At 38.8% G+C, this 12,187-nt stretch overlaps 1 protein-coding gene and 5 non-coding genes across 6 annotated transcripts in view; 5 read left to right on the top strand and 1 right to left on the bottom strand.

The window, feature by feature from the left end:
- tox3 (TOX high mobility group box family member 3) overlaps positions 1-12,187 on the bottom strand; it is a 217,463-nt gene that overhangs the window by 150,417 nt on the left and 54,859 nt on the right. The window lies entirely within an intron of this gene.
- trnat-agu (transfer RNA threonine (anticodon AGU)) lies at positions 7,713-7,786 on the top strand. The gene has a single exon. It is a non-coding gene; the product is annotated as a tRNA-Thr (tRNA).
- On the top strand, positions 10,403-10,476 carry trnat-agu (transfer RNA threonine (anticodon AGU)). The gene has a single exon. It is a non-coding gene; the product is annotated as a tRNA-Thr (tRNA).
- trnat-agu (transfer RNA threonine (anticodon AGU)) lies at positions 10,747-10,820 on the top strand. The gene has a single exon. It is a non-coding gene; the product is annotated as a tRNA-Thr (tRNA).
- Positions 11,308-11,381, top strand: trnat-agu (transfer RNA threonine (anticodon AGU)). The gene has a single exon. It is a non-coding gene; the product is annotated as a tRNA-Thr (tRNA).
- On the top strand, positions 11,893-11,966 carry trnat-ugu (transfer RNA threonine (anticodon UGU)). Its single transcript has one exon. It is a non-coding gene; the product is annotated as a tRNA-Thr (tRNA).

Here is a 12,187-nt window from a genome sequence, read left to right as displayed (position 1 = left end):
AGCCAACTTTCCGTTGCATTCTGGGAAAACAAACCCCAAGAACCAAGTCTTGACAGTATGTGTGTTAGAAATAAACTAAAATCAATCAAACTCAAATAAAATCATAGCCAGGGGTTCATCTGTGCCCTTAACTGTGCACATGCATTTGCGGAATGTAATAAAGTATAGCGTTATAACAAACAAGTACACTGGGGTTTGCCATCAACGCTGCTTATCTCGTCTTGGCATGAAAAATAGCTATGCTAACAAGGGCAGTCCTGTTTGCATTGTTTACAATGCCTGTGGAGCCTGAGTTCAGCGTGTGTAGGTCAACATCCAACATCTCCTTTGTGTTCCGAGCTGCCTCATGTCCTTGCTACACTCGAGAGACAATCCTACAAGAAAGCACGAGCTAAATGGGGCACCATCTTTGATCTGATGGGGTGCGCAGCCATTGGCCGGCAGCCACAAAGGGAGCTTAGGAGACGAAGAAGGCCCCTCAGAAACATGGTGTAGCTTTTGCACAATGGCTGCCGCCGCCGCCGCCGCCGCTGCTTCATGAACACTGCGGGACTCAAAGTGCAGCGACATGAGAGACCTGATGGTGGGCTCTTGTTGTCGCAGTTTGAGCGCCAACCCCCCACGTCCTCATACTGTGTTTGTTCCTCAAAGCTTTTGAAGTCACTCCAAAATGCAATCTGAAGCAAGCTTGTTTTGTTGCAATGTGTACCAAGCTGACCATTGAGAATGGGACAATAATAACTGTGCTACCCCACAATTATTTACGTTTGCAAACAGTATTAACACGTAAAGATTCAGTTCTGACCGATCAGTAGGCCTTAAGGCAGGGGTCCCCAAACTACGGCCCGCAGTCCGGATCCGGCCCCCCAGCATCCAAAATCCGGCCCATGGGAAGTCCCAAGTAAATTTTTTTAATTTAATTTTTTTAATTCTTTTTTATTTATTTAATCTTTCCTTTCTAATTCATTTTCTACCGCTTGTTATTCTCTGTGTCTCCTAGCCGCTCAGGCCAATCATACTGTCTAAAAATGAATTTTCCCATCGATAACGTGACAATGTTAAATGTTGATGAACATCAATGTTAATTGATGTTAAATGACAAAACGGATTATAAAGACAATGTATATATGTATATATACATACATATATATACAGGTAAAAGCCAGTAAATTAGAATATTTTGAAAAACTTGATTTATTTCAGTAATTGCATTCAAAAGGTGTAACTTGTACATTATATTTATTCATTGCACACAGACTGATGCATTCAAATGTTTATTTCATTTAATTTTGATGATTTGAAGTGGCAACAAATGAAAATCCAAAATTCCGTGTGTCACAAAATTAGAATATTACTTAAGGCTAATACAAAAAAGGGATTTTTAGAAATGTTGGCCAACTGAAAAGTATGAAAATGAAAATATGAGCATGTACAATACTCAATACTTGGTTGGAGCTCCTTTTGCCTCAATTACTGCGTTAATGCGGCGTGGCATGGAGTCGATGAGTTTCTGGCACTGCTCAGGTGTTATGAGAGCCCAGGTTGCTCTGATAGTGGCCTTCAACTCTTCTGCGTTTTTGGGTCTGGCATTCTGCATCTTCCTTTTCACAATACCCCACAGATTTTCTATGGGGCTAAGGTCAGGGGAGTTGGCGGGCCAATTTAGAACAGAAATACCATGGTCCGTAAACCAGGCACAGGTAGATTTTGCGCTGTGTGCAGGCGCCAAGTCCTGTTGGAACTTGAAATCTCCATCTCCATAGAGCAGGTCAGCAGCAGGAAGCATGAAGTGCTCTAAAACTTGCTGGTAGACGGCTGCGTTGACCCTGGATCTCAGGAAACAGAGTGGACCGACACCAGTAGATGACATGGCACCCCAAACCATCACTGATGGTGGAAACTTTACACTAGACTTCAGGCAACGTGGATCCTGTGCCTCTCCTGTCTTCCTCCAGACTCTGGGACCTCGATTTCCAAAGGAAATGCAAAATTTGCTTTCGTCAGAAGACATGACTTTGGACAACTCAGCAGCAGTCCAGCTGGTGTCGGTCCACTCTGTTTCCTGAGATCCAGGGTCAACGCAGCCGTCTACCAGCAAGTTTTAGAGCACTTCATGCTTCCTGCTGCTGACCTGCTCTATGGAGATGGAGATTTCAAGTTCCAACAGGACTTGGCGCCTGCACACAGCGCAAAATCTACCCGTGCCTGGTTTACGGACCATGGTATTTCTGTTCTAAATTGGCCCGCCAACTCCCCTGACCTTAGCCCCATAGAAAATCTGTGGGGTATTGTGAAAAGGAAGATGCAGAATGCCAGACCCAAAAACGCAGAAGAGTTGAAGGCCACTATCAGAGCAACCTGGGCTCTCATAACACCTGAGCAGTGCCAGAAACTCATCGACTCCATGCCACGCCGCATTAACGCAGTAATTGAGGCAAAAGGAGCTCCAACTAAGTATTGAGTATTGTACATGCTCATATTTTTCATTTTCATACTTTTCAGTTGGCCAACATTTCTAAAAATCCCTTTTTTGTATTAGCCTTAAGTAATATTCTAATTTTGTGACACACGGAATTTTGGATTTTCATTTGTTGCCACTTCAAATCATCAAAATTAAATGAAATAAACATTTGAATGCATCAGTCTGTGTGCAATGAATAAATATAATGTACAAGTTACACCTTTTGAATGCAATTACTGAAATAAATCAAGTTTTTCAAAATATTCTAATTTACTGGCTTTTACCTGTATATATATATATATATATACATATATATATATATATAAGAAATACTTGACATTCAGTGAATTCTAGCTATATATATATATATATTTTATTTTTTATTTTTTTTTAATTATATATATATATATATATATATATATATAAAATAAATACTTGAATTTCAGTGTTCATTTATTTACACATATACACACACATAACCCTCATCTACTCATTGTTGAGTTAAGGGTTGAATTGTCCATCCTTGTTCTATTCTCTGTCACTATTTTTCGAACCATGCTGAACACCCTCTCTGATAATGCATTGCTGTGTGGCACGCACAAAAGTGCTTTCATCAAATGCACTAGATGGCAGTATTGTCCTGTTTAAGAGTGTCACAACATTGCTGTTTACGGCAGACGAACTGCTTTACGGTATACAAAAAAGTGACTGCTGTTGTGTGTTGTTGCCACGCTGGGAGGACGTTAATGAAACTGCCTAACAATAAACCCACATAAGAAACCAAGAACTCGCCCTCCATCATTCTATAGTTATAACGTGATTGGGCAGGTACGCTTTTTTATATTGTGGAGGACCTGAGTCCGCCTGAATTTCGGGAGATTTTCAGGAGAAAATTTGTCCTGGGAGGTTTTCGGGAGAGGCGCTGAATTTCGGGAGTCTCCCGGAAAATCCGGGAGGGTTGGCAAGTATGCCTTTATTTAGAAAATAACCGAAAAGTACCCAAATAATTTTAGTACCGGTACCGGGACCAAAATATTGGTATCGTTACAACACTAATCTGTAAATTCAAATCTGAATGACAATAAAAGGAAGTCTATGTCTAAGTCTCTAAATTACGTCTAGCGTAAACTGGACCGTTGTGTGTGTTGTAGGGTGCACTAATGGTGATGGTTGTTGTATTTGTTGGTTCATTGGGCAGCAATGGGTTGTGGGACTCAGATACAGCTCTACTGTAGCAACACACACACATAGTTCTGGCTTCCCACTGTGCTGTTGCTGGCTAATACATTTTTTAGAACAGGCTTCAGGACGATAGAATTAACACAATCCACTGTTTCCTGGCCAGGAAAACAAGAAGCTGATTTTGTGAACATGTGTGCAGCTCTTTAGTACATGCTCATTTGGGATGCAATCCATCTGTTGTGTTGTTCAATTCCAATTGGTTCTGTGCACGTTCCCTCTGAATCGTTAAGTGTAGCTGTTTCTCTTCCCTTTAGTGTGACTAAACACATGTGCCACCTCTGTCCCCTCCGGTATTCATAGCATAAACCTGCAGTGAGCAACAAAAAAAAATATGTGAAAAGACCAGTTGTTCAATCTCTATATATCTGAAAAACACAAACTGCTGAGCGGTGACTCATATATCAGTCTATTATATACTGCGAGTCTGACTGTATTAAACAAATGGCCAGGCCTGCAGCTGGAAAAGAGAGGCAATATGGAGAGAGCAAGAGGTTATTGTCTAATTTAAATCCTGGCAGCTTTCCCAGAGCTGCACCACATTCCAATTTGTGGCTGTGTTGCTTGGCACTCCCGACAGAGGTCCGGCTGCAAATACTCCCGGGCTCCTCTCCAGAAATGTGTCTGCAAACTGACAATCAACAAGTTGGCAGGGATTAAGCGCAGACAGCCGAGCCAAATCAGGTAGAATAATGAAAAACGTACAACCGTGGATTGTGTCACGACTGTCACTATTGGAGTACCGTTTCAACTTTTCTCTCTTCCATGTTGCACAAAGTACCAGCAGCTGGGAAAGACATCTGCGAAACATGTAGCAGCCGCAGAACGGCTGAGTGGGCTTTTAGAGGCAATTAGCTTTTTCGAGCTTTTTCTCCTCAGCGTACTATTGTGCCTTCATCTGCCAGACTGACAGCACACCAGGACATTATTAGCAAACCTGACGCACTAAGTTGCAGATATTGTTTTCCTCCTGACAGCGGCCATTAGGCTAAGTGTCTGGCTCAGTTATTTAAACTCCCTAAATGTCACTTGAAGGTCTCCGGCTCGTAAGTGACAGCTTTGAATAATTACAAACAACTCAAGGTAGTGGCGTTTTAATAGGGGATTCATTGAGAAGTGGCGTTTTTTACCAAAATACTTGTACTCCTCTACCGTTGCCTTCGGGGATATGCATGGTGCCACGGTAATAATGTGCAGGGATTGGGTACTAGCGTTTCCCCAGTGGGAGCTATACTCTCACATTATTGCACACAATCTCAGGTTTCTCACATGTCTGTGCGATCTTGCAAATGGAGCTTGCAAGGTAATGTGATTTGAGAAGAGAGAGGACAGAGCTGAAGAATGATTCCAGAGAGAGCTTGGATGATGGGAGAACAAAGTGTCTTTATTTGGATGGAACATTCAAATAAACTAATGTAATGAGATGTTATATGATACAGAACAGTCATTTGTGCAAGGATTCCTGGATTATATAAACAGAAAAGGCATCTGCTGACATGTGTTTCGCATGTGCAATGTCCCCTATTTGTTGCCTTTTGGTATTGCTGTCTAGGCCTGGGCCATATATCGATAAAATTGTTGCAGACGATTAAAAAAAACAAAAACAACTCCACTTCCTCCGGTATACCTTTTTCCCCCTTGAGCTTCCGTAGTCCTCGCTTATTTCCTTACCAGAGAACAACAAGCATAGGCCCTGTATACTACATTAAGCCGGATAACTCCTTAAACAGATAATTACACAGGAAAGTGAGCCGTGTATTTCTTGAATCTCCGGCTCTTAGCTTTCTATGGACTCATCGATTGTTTACAAACTGAGTTCGGAGAGGAAGTGACCCCAGAAAGACAGGAAGTGACGTCAGAAAGAAGCGGTTTCGTAACTCTGAGCTAACCACTGGAAATATGGAGGCGAGTCACCCAGACATGCCCGTGTTTCTCCTTTCGTCTGTACAGACGCTCGTGGAAATCACACATGAATACCTTAAGAGAAAGCGATTGCAGCTATTTCGGATACACCACATCTCAGACGGCAAGAGAACTTTTGAATATCCAGGTCAGCTGTGATTCTACTTAGCGAAAAACTTTGCGGGCTCTTGTGGATGTGATTAAAACAAAGTTGCGCGTGCTTTGTATTACCTGGCCGTCGAGGGAAGACTACGGAAAATAGCGATTGCTTTTGGACTGGCAAAGCAGACTGTATCAGTTATTGTCCGCCATGTATGTCGCGGACTCAACGTCTAGGTCCAGACCTCCTTATTGGAGGTACCGAACCCCACCAATTTCATATGCGCATTCACCGAACCCTTTAGTGAAAAAATAAATAAATAAAAAATTCTAATTCAAGACAAAGTTACATATATGTTTTTTTTACTGGTGCACAAAATGAACCGTGCATGAACATCCCCTTGTTCAAAGAACAAAACCAACACATGAACTCACAACAAATTACACATCTGCAAATCAGATGGAAAATTAGAGGTAACGTTGTTTGGGGGTATCCATAATACGTCGATAGGGAGAAGTTTTTATTTACACGATGAGTTGGGTAGTCTTGACCTCCGCCGAACCCCTAGGGTTTGATCGAACCCAGGTTAATAACCACTGGTCCAGAGTATATAAAGTCACCAAAAACGAATGGACAATGAAGGTGAAGGCAAACGAGTGAAGAGTGTCCTGACCAGATATCTAGATCCTTAGATTGACTGTTGTAAAATGTTCTTTATCACACTTTTTTACTTGTCCTTTAAAGATTGTATTAATTTATGACCATTGTGTGTGTGTGGACAAGGATAAAGTTAGGTGGGATTTACCCTGGATAACCTTAGCCAGCTTAGTTTAGAAGGGGCCATAGCAAAACATGGCTAATGCTAATGCTAACGAGAGCGAAACGTTTTTCCCAAAGAAAATAAGTGTTGTCAGTGCTTAAGAATTGCGGGCATGGAACAGATGACTGCACGCTGCAAAGTTTGTTTAAAAAAGGCAGCAGCCCAACTTATTCCAGCATTTGAAACAGCATCCAGCCGAGTGAGGGAAATGCATCTCACTACGAGGCGAACAAGATTGAGATGCAGCTTCTGCATATGCTTCTGCAAAAAATATAACGCATTTATTCATCATTATAGTGATACATTACATGTACATGAAGTGTGCATTGTCTTCAACAGTAGTACACAATAACAAGAAGCCCTGAATACTTAATGGAAAAGCCTGCATGTATATGCTTTATAAAACTATATAGTCATCTCAATGCTTTAAATTGATTATTTATTTGCATACAACGTACCAGACTACATTTTTATTTACATTATTATTTTATTCAAGACGGAAGTTTTAAGTTTGGACTTTCTTGATATGGTTGATTTTTAATACTATTTATTGATTATTGGTATATTTTTTCTTTATTTATTTGCAGCAATGTGCAATGCGACAACAAAAGCAGTTTATTTAAGACAGAAGTTTTGCCTCCCGGAGGAAACTCTTAATTTAGCTATTTGAAAATTATTTTATAAAATATTTGTATCTGGTCTAAAAAGAAAAACATCATACACATTTAAATTTTGCAAAGTGTAATTTCAAATAACTTTTTTTTTAAATTAAATTAAAAAAAAAACCTGTTTTGAATAATCTTTGTCATTTGTATTCAATGGTTTCTTTAAAAAAGTGGGGGTGAAAAATTTCGGGAAAAATAATTTTTTGGTGAAAAAACCCCCACTCAGGCCTATTTCTGTCCAAAGGTACAAATGTGGTGCTGTGGATTAGTTGGTTAAAGTGCCTGTCTAGTAAACAAGAGATCCTAGGTTCAAATCCCAGCAGTGCCTTTTGGGGAAGTACTATCTCTGTATGCAAGGACAAATTCCACTTTTTACCTATCAAACTAAGGAAATTTGGAGATGAAAACACCTGAACGTATCAAATTGGCCATTGCATGTTTTTTTTAAATAGCTGCAACCTTACAACGATACAAGCTTACAATGTCCCACATGTATTAAGAGAGTCTATCTATGACATTACACATGGTGTTGTGGCTTAGTTGGTTAAAGCGCCTGTCTAGTAAACAGGAGATCCTGGGTTGGAATCCCAGCAGTGCCTTTTAAGCCAGCACTACCACTGTATGCAAGGGCCATTTCCACTCTCGACCTATCACATTAATTTGGAGATGAAAACATTTGAACATATTAAATGTTCCTTTCTTTGTTGCTTTGGAATAGCTGTGAATCTGCTTTAATGCAACTGGACACAGCTAGGGCTGAAACGACGCGTCGCATATTTACGTCACACTACCGTCATGGCGGAGCGCAAAGCAGACGATGCGAGCGGTGCGAGCGAGGGGAAAAAAGCATGCCAAAAGTCGTCAAAAGTGTGGGAGTATTTCAATAAACGGCCTAAGAAGAAACGCTACTTTTACTCCGCTACTTTTATCTACATTCAGCTCGCTACTCGCTACTAATTTTTATCGATCTGTTAATGCACGCTTTGTTTGTTTTGGTCTGTCAGACAGACCTTCAAAGTGCCTGCCTTACTGGTGACGTTTCACTTCGTTCCACCAATCAGATGCAGTCACTGGTGACGTTGGACCAATCAAACAGAGCCAGGGGTCACATGACCTGACTGGCTCCGAGCTAACTTCGGGTGTTACCATTTAGTGGTCAATTGTACGGAATATGTACTGTACTGTGCAATCTACTAATACAAGTTCCAATCAATCAATCAAAAGTGTGAAGGAAAAAAGACCCTTTTTTTATTTCAACCGTAAAGACTGACTGCACAGTTCCTGTCTTCACAATAAAAGTCCCGCTCCATCGCGCCTGCGCTTTCAAAATAAGAGTCTCCGAAAGCCAGCGCAAACAAGCTAGCAAGCTACGGAGTTTGCCGCCAATGTATTTCTTGTAAAGTGTATAAAAACGAATATGGAAGGTGGACAAATAAGATGCCAAATAACAACCACTTTCATGTGGTATTAGACAGATAGGAGGAACTTTTTTTCTCCTCCATTTGAAAACGTGGACGTTACCAGCACTGCTTCCTGATTACAATCAATGCAAGTCATCAGAATCAGGTAATACACCAACTTATATTCTTGTCTTCATGAAAGAAAGGAATCTATATGTTAAACATGCATGTATAATTATTAAAACACCTTTAACATGTAAACAAAAACGGCAAAATAAATAAATATAAATTATATACTGTATATATCAATGTATGTGTATATATATATATATATATATATATATATATATATATATATATATATATATATATGTATATATATATATATATATGTGTGTGTGTGTGTGTATATATATACACATATATATATATATATATATATATATATATATATATATATATATATATATATATATATATATATATATATATGATATGTGTGTGTATGTTACTCAGTACTTGAGTAGTTTTTTCACAACATACTTTTTACTTTTACTCAAGTAAATATTTGGGTGACTACTCCTTACTTTTACTTGAGTAATAAATCTCTAAAGTAACAGTACTCTTACTTGAGTACAATTTCTGGCTACTCTACCCACCTCTGCTAATAATGTTGTTGTATGCACACTGTGTCGAGCGGAAATGGCCTATCATAGCAGCACAACGGCAGCGTTCTTGCCATCACCATCAACTAGTCAATCGTCCGTGTGAGTATACGTTGTCATCATTACACAAAAACATGAATGTGTCATTTGTATCTGCGTTGTAAATTCATAAACTAAAGCACCGTTTCGCTCTGAGAGGAGCGTTTGGCGTGCCTGTTCAGTGTTTACAAAGACGCGCTCCTCTTTAACGCTAACGTTAATTAGTTGTGCAAATACCTTTTACAACATTAACAATTACGTATACTATGTACAAACGAACAATTAACTTTCACTTTAATCATACTATCATTGTTGTGTTATTAAGCAAAATAAGCAAAAGTTTTACTTTTGTTGAAATGTTTACACTGTTGTTACAGAATATTTCGTTTTGCACTTTTTTGTATTGGATGTTTATCTTTATTTTTGCACATTTTAGCAAATAAGCAATACTTTTACTTTTGTTGAAATGTTTACACTGTTGTTACAGAATATTTCCGTTTTGCACTTTTTTGAATTGGATGTTTATCTTTATTTTTGCACATTTTAAAGCAAAATAAGCAATACTTTTACTTTTGAAATGCTTATACTATTGCAGAATATTAAGATTTGCACTGGATGTTTACTTTTATATTTGCACATTAAAAGCAAATAAGCTACTTTTAATTTTGTTAAATGTTTACATTGTTACAGAATATTTTGTCATGTTGTTGTCAATGTTGACTGAGTGGCCATACTTTTTTTTTTGTAAATAAAAGCCATGCCTTTTGAAAAAACTGGCCTACATTTATTTTTTCATCTTCATTTTAAATAAAAAAAATAATCGGTAAAAGGAAAAATAATCTATAGATTAATCGAAAAAAATAATCTATAGATTAACCGATTAATCGAAAAAATAATCTATAGATTAATCGGTAGAAAAATAATCGCTAGCTGCAGCCTTAGACACAGCACAACACACTATACACACAAATGTACATGGTACTGGATCTGTATGCAATATATATGCAATAATATATTTGCTATTCTATGTCGCTTTGAAAAAGCTGTGAATCTGCATAAATGCAACTTCTAGTTCTACATTGCAATTTTTTAAAGAATGTGTTATCTCTCAGGTGCTGTGGCTTAGTTGGTTAAAGTACCTGTCTAGTAAACAGTAGATCCTGGGTTCAAATCCCAGCAGTGCCTTTTGAAGTGAAAGGAGCTTAGTGCATACGTATTTAACCGTTAAAGTTTTAGAGTTAATCAAGTCATCAGGAGCGGGAGCATGAGGGTACAGAGCACAAACTCTGCATACAAGGACACATCACACTTTTTACCTATCAAACTATTGAACATATCAAATTTGTCATCCCATGTTTCATTCAAATAGCTGTGAATCTGCATAAATGCAACCTATTACCGTTACAAGGTAAATGTCCCACACATATTAGATTTTCTACATTAAATATTACATGTGGTGCTGTGGCTTAGTTGGTTAAAGTGCCTGTCTAGTAAACAGGAGATCCTGGGTTCGACTCCCAGCAGTACCTTTTGGGGCAGTACTATCTCTGTATGCAAGGACAAATTCTACTGTTTACCTATCAAACTAATTACATTTGGAGATGAAAACACCTAAACGTATCAAATTGGCCATTGCATCTTTCATTGAAACAGCTGCAACCTATTTTGGTGTCACAACGTAATTGAACGTAGGCTGTGAACATTGTGTATTCGATGTGAGAGGTTTCACTCCTGTTTATTTTTGTTGTTTAGGTACACATGTGACCCTGTGGCTTAATTTGGCAAAGCACTTGTCTAGTAAAGTGGAAATCCTGGATTTGAATCACAGCATTGCTGTTTCGGGCAGCACTAGCTCTGGATGCAAGAACCATTTCTACGGTCTGCCTATCACACTAAATTTGGAGATGAAAACATCTGAACATAATAAATTTGCCATTCTTTGTTGTTTTGAAATACCATATCTGTGAAACCGCTTAAATGGAACGTATTGGGTTGTCTATACGCAGGCTTGCACATGGTACTGTGGCTTAGTTGGTTAAAGCGCCTGTCTAGTAAACAGGAGATCCTGGGTTCAAATCCCAGCAGTACCTTATAGATCAGTTCTGTATGCATGGACACATTCCACAGTGTCTACCAATACAATTTGGAAATGAAAACCTATGAACATATTAAATTGACTTTTCCATGATTTTTTAGAATATCTGTGAATCTGCATAAATGCAACTTAATCTGGTGTTACATTGTAAATATCCCTCACAGATTTTAATGTCTATCTGCAGGTTAATATGTCCAACTGCAGGCTGAGGCCAACCTCTCTGAACATTGACACAGGAGTACAGTTTCAGTAGTTGCACAAGTGGTGCTGAGGCTTAGTTGGTTTAAACACCTGCCTAGTAAACAGGCAATCCTGGGTTGGAAACCCACGATTGCCTTTTGGGCAGCACTAATTGGTATGCAAGGACAAGTTCCACTCTCTACCGATCAAACTTATGAAAACATATTAAATGTGCCTTTCCATGTGGCTTTGGAATATCTGTGAATCTGCATAAATGCAACTTCTCGTTCTACATTGAAATTTTTAACAGAATGTATTATCTGTCAGGTGCTGTGGCTTAGTTGGTTAAAGTGCCTGTCTTGTAAACAGGAGATCCTGGGTTCAAATCCCAGCAGTGCATTTTGAAGTGAAAGTAGCTTAGTGCATACGTATTTAACCGTAAAAGTTTTAGAGTTAATCGAGTCATCAGGAGCGGGAGCATGAGGGTACAGAGAACAAACTCTGCATACAAGGACAAATCACACTCTTTACCTATCAATCTATTGAAATTTGGAGACGAAAACATCTGAACATATCAAATTTGCCAATCCATGTTTAAATTAATTTGCTCTGAATCTGAAT

This window comes from Nerophis lumbriciformis, linkage group LG06, assembly GCF_033978685.3.
Source record: "Nerophis lumbriciformis linkage group LG06, RoL_Nlum_v2.1, whole genome shotgun sequence".
In the NCBI taxonomy this organism is placed as follows: Eukaryota; Metazoa; Chordata; class Actinopteri; order Syngnathiformes; family Syngnathidae; genus Nerophis; species Nerophis lumbriciformis.
Note: the sequence above shows the minus strand (reverse complement) of the source record. Positions and strands in the feature narration are given on the sequence as shown.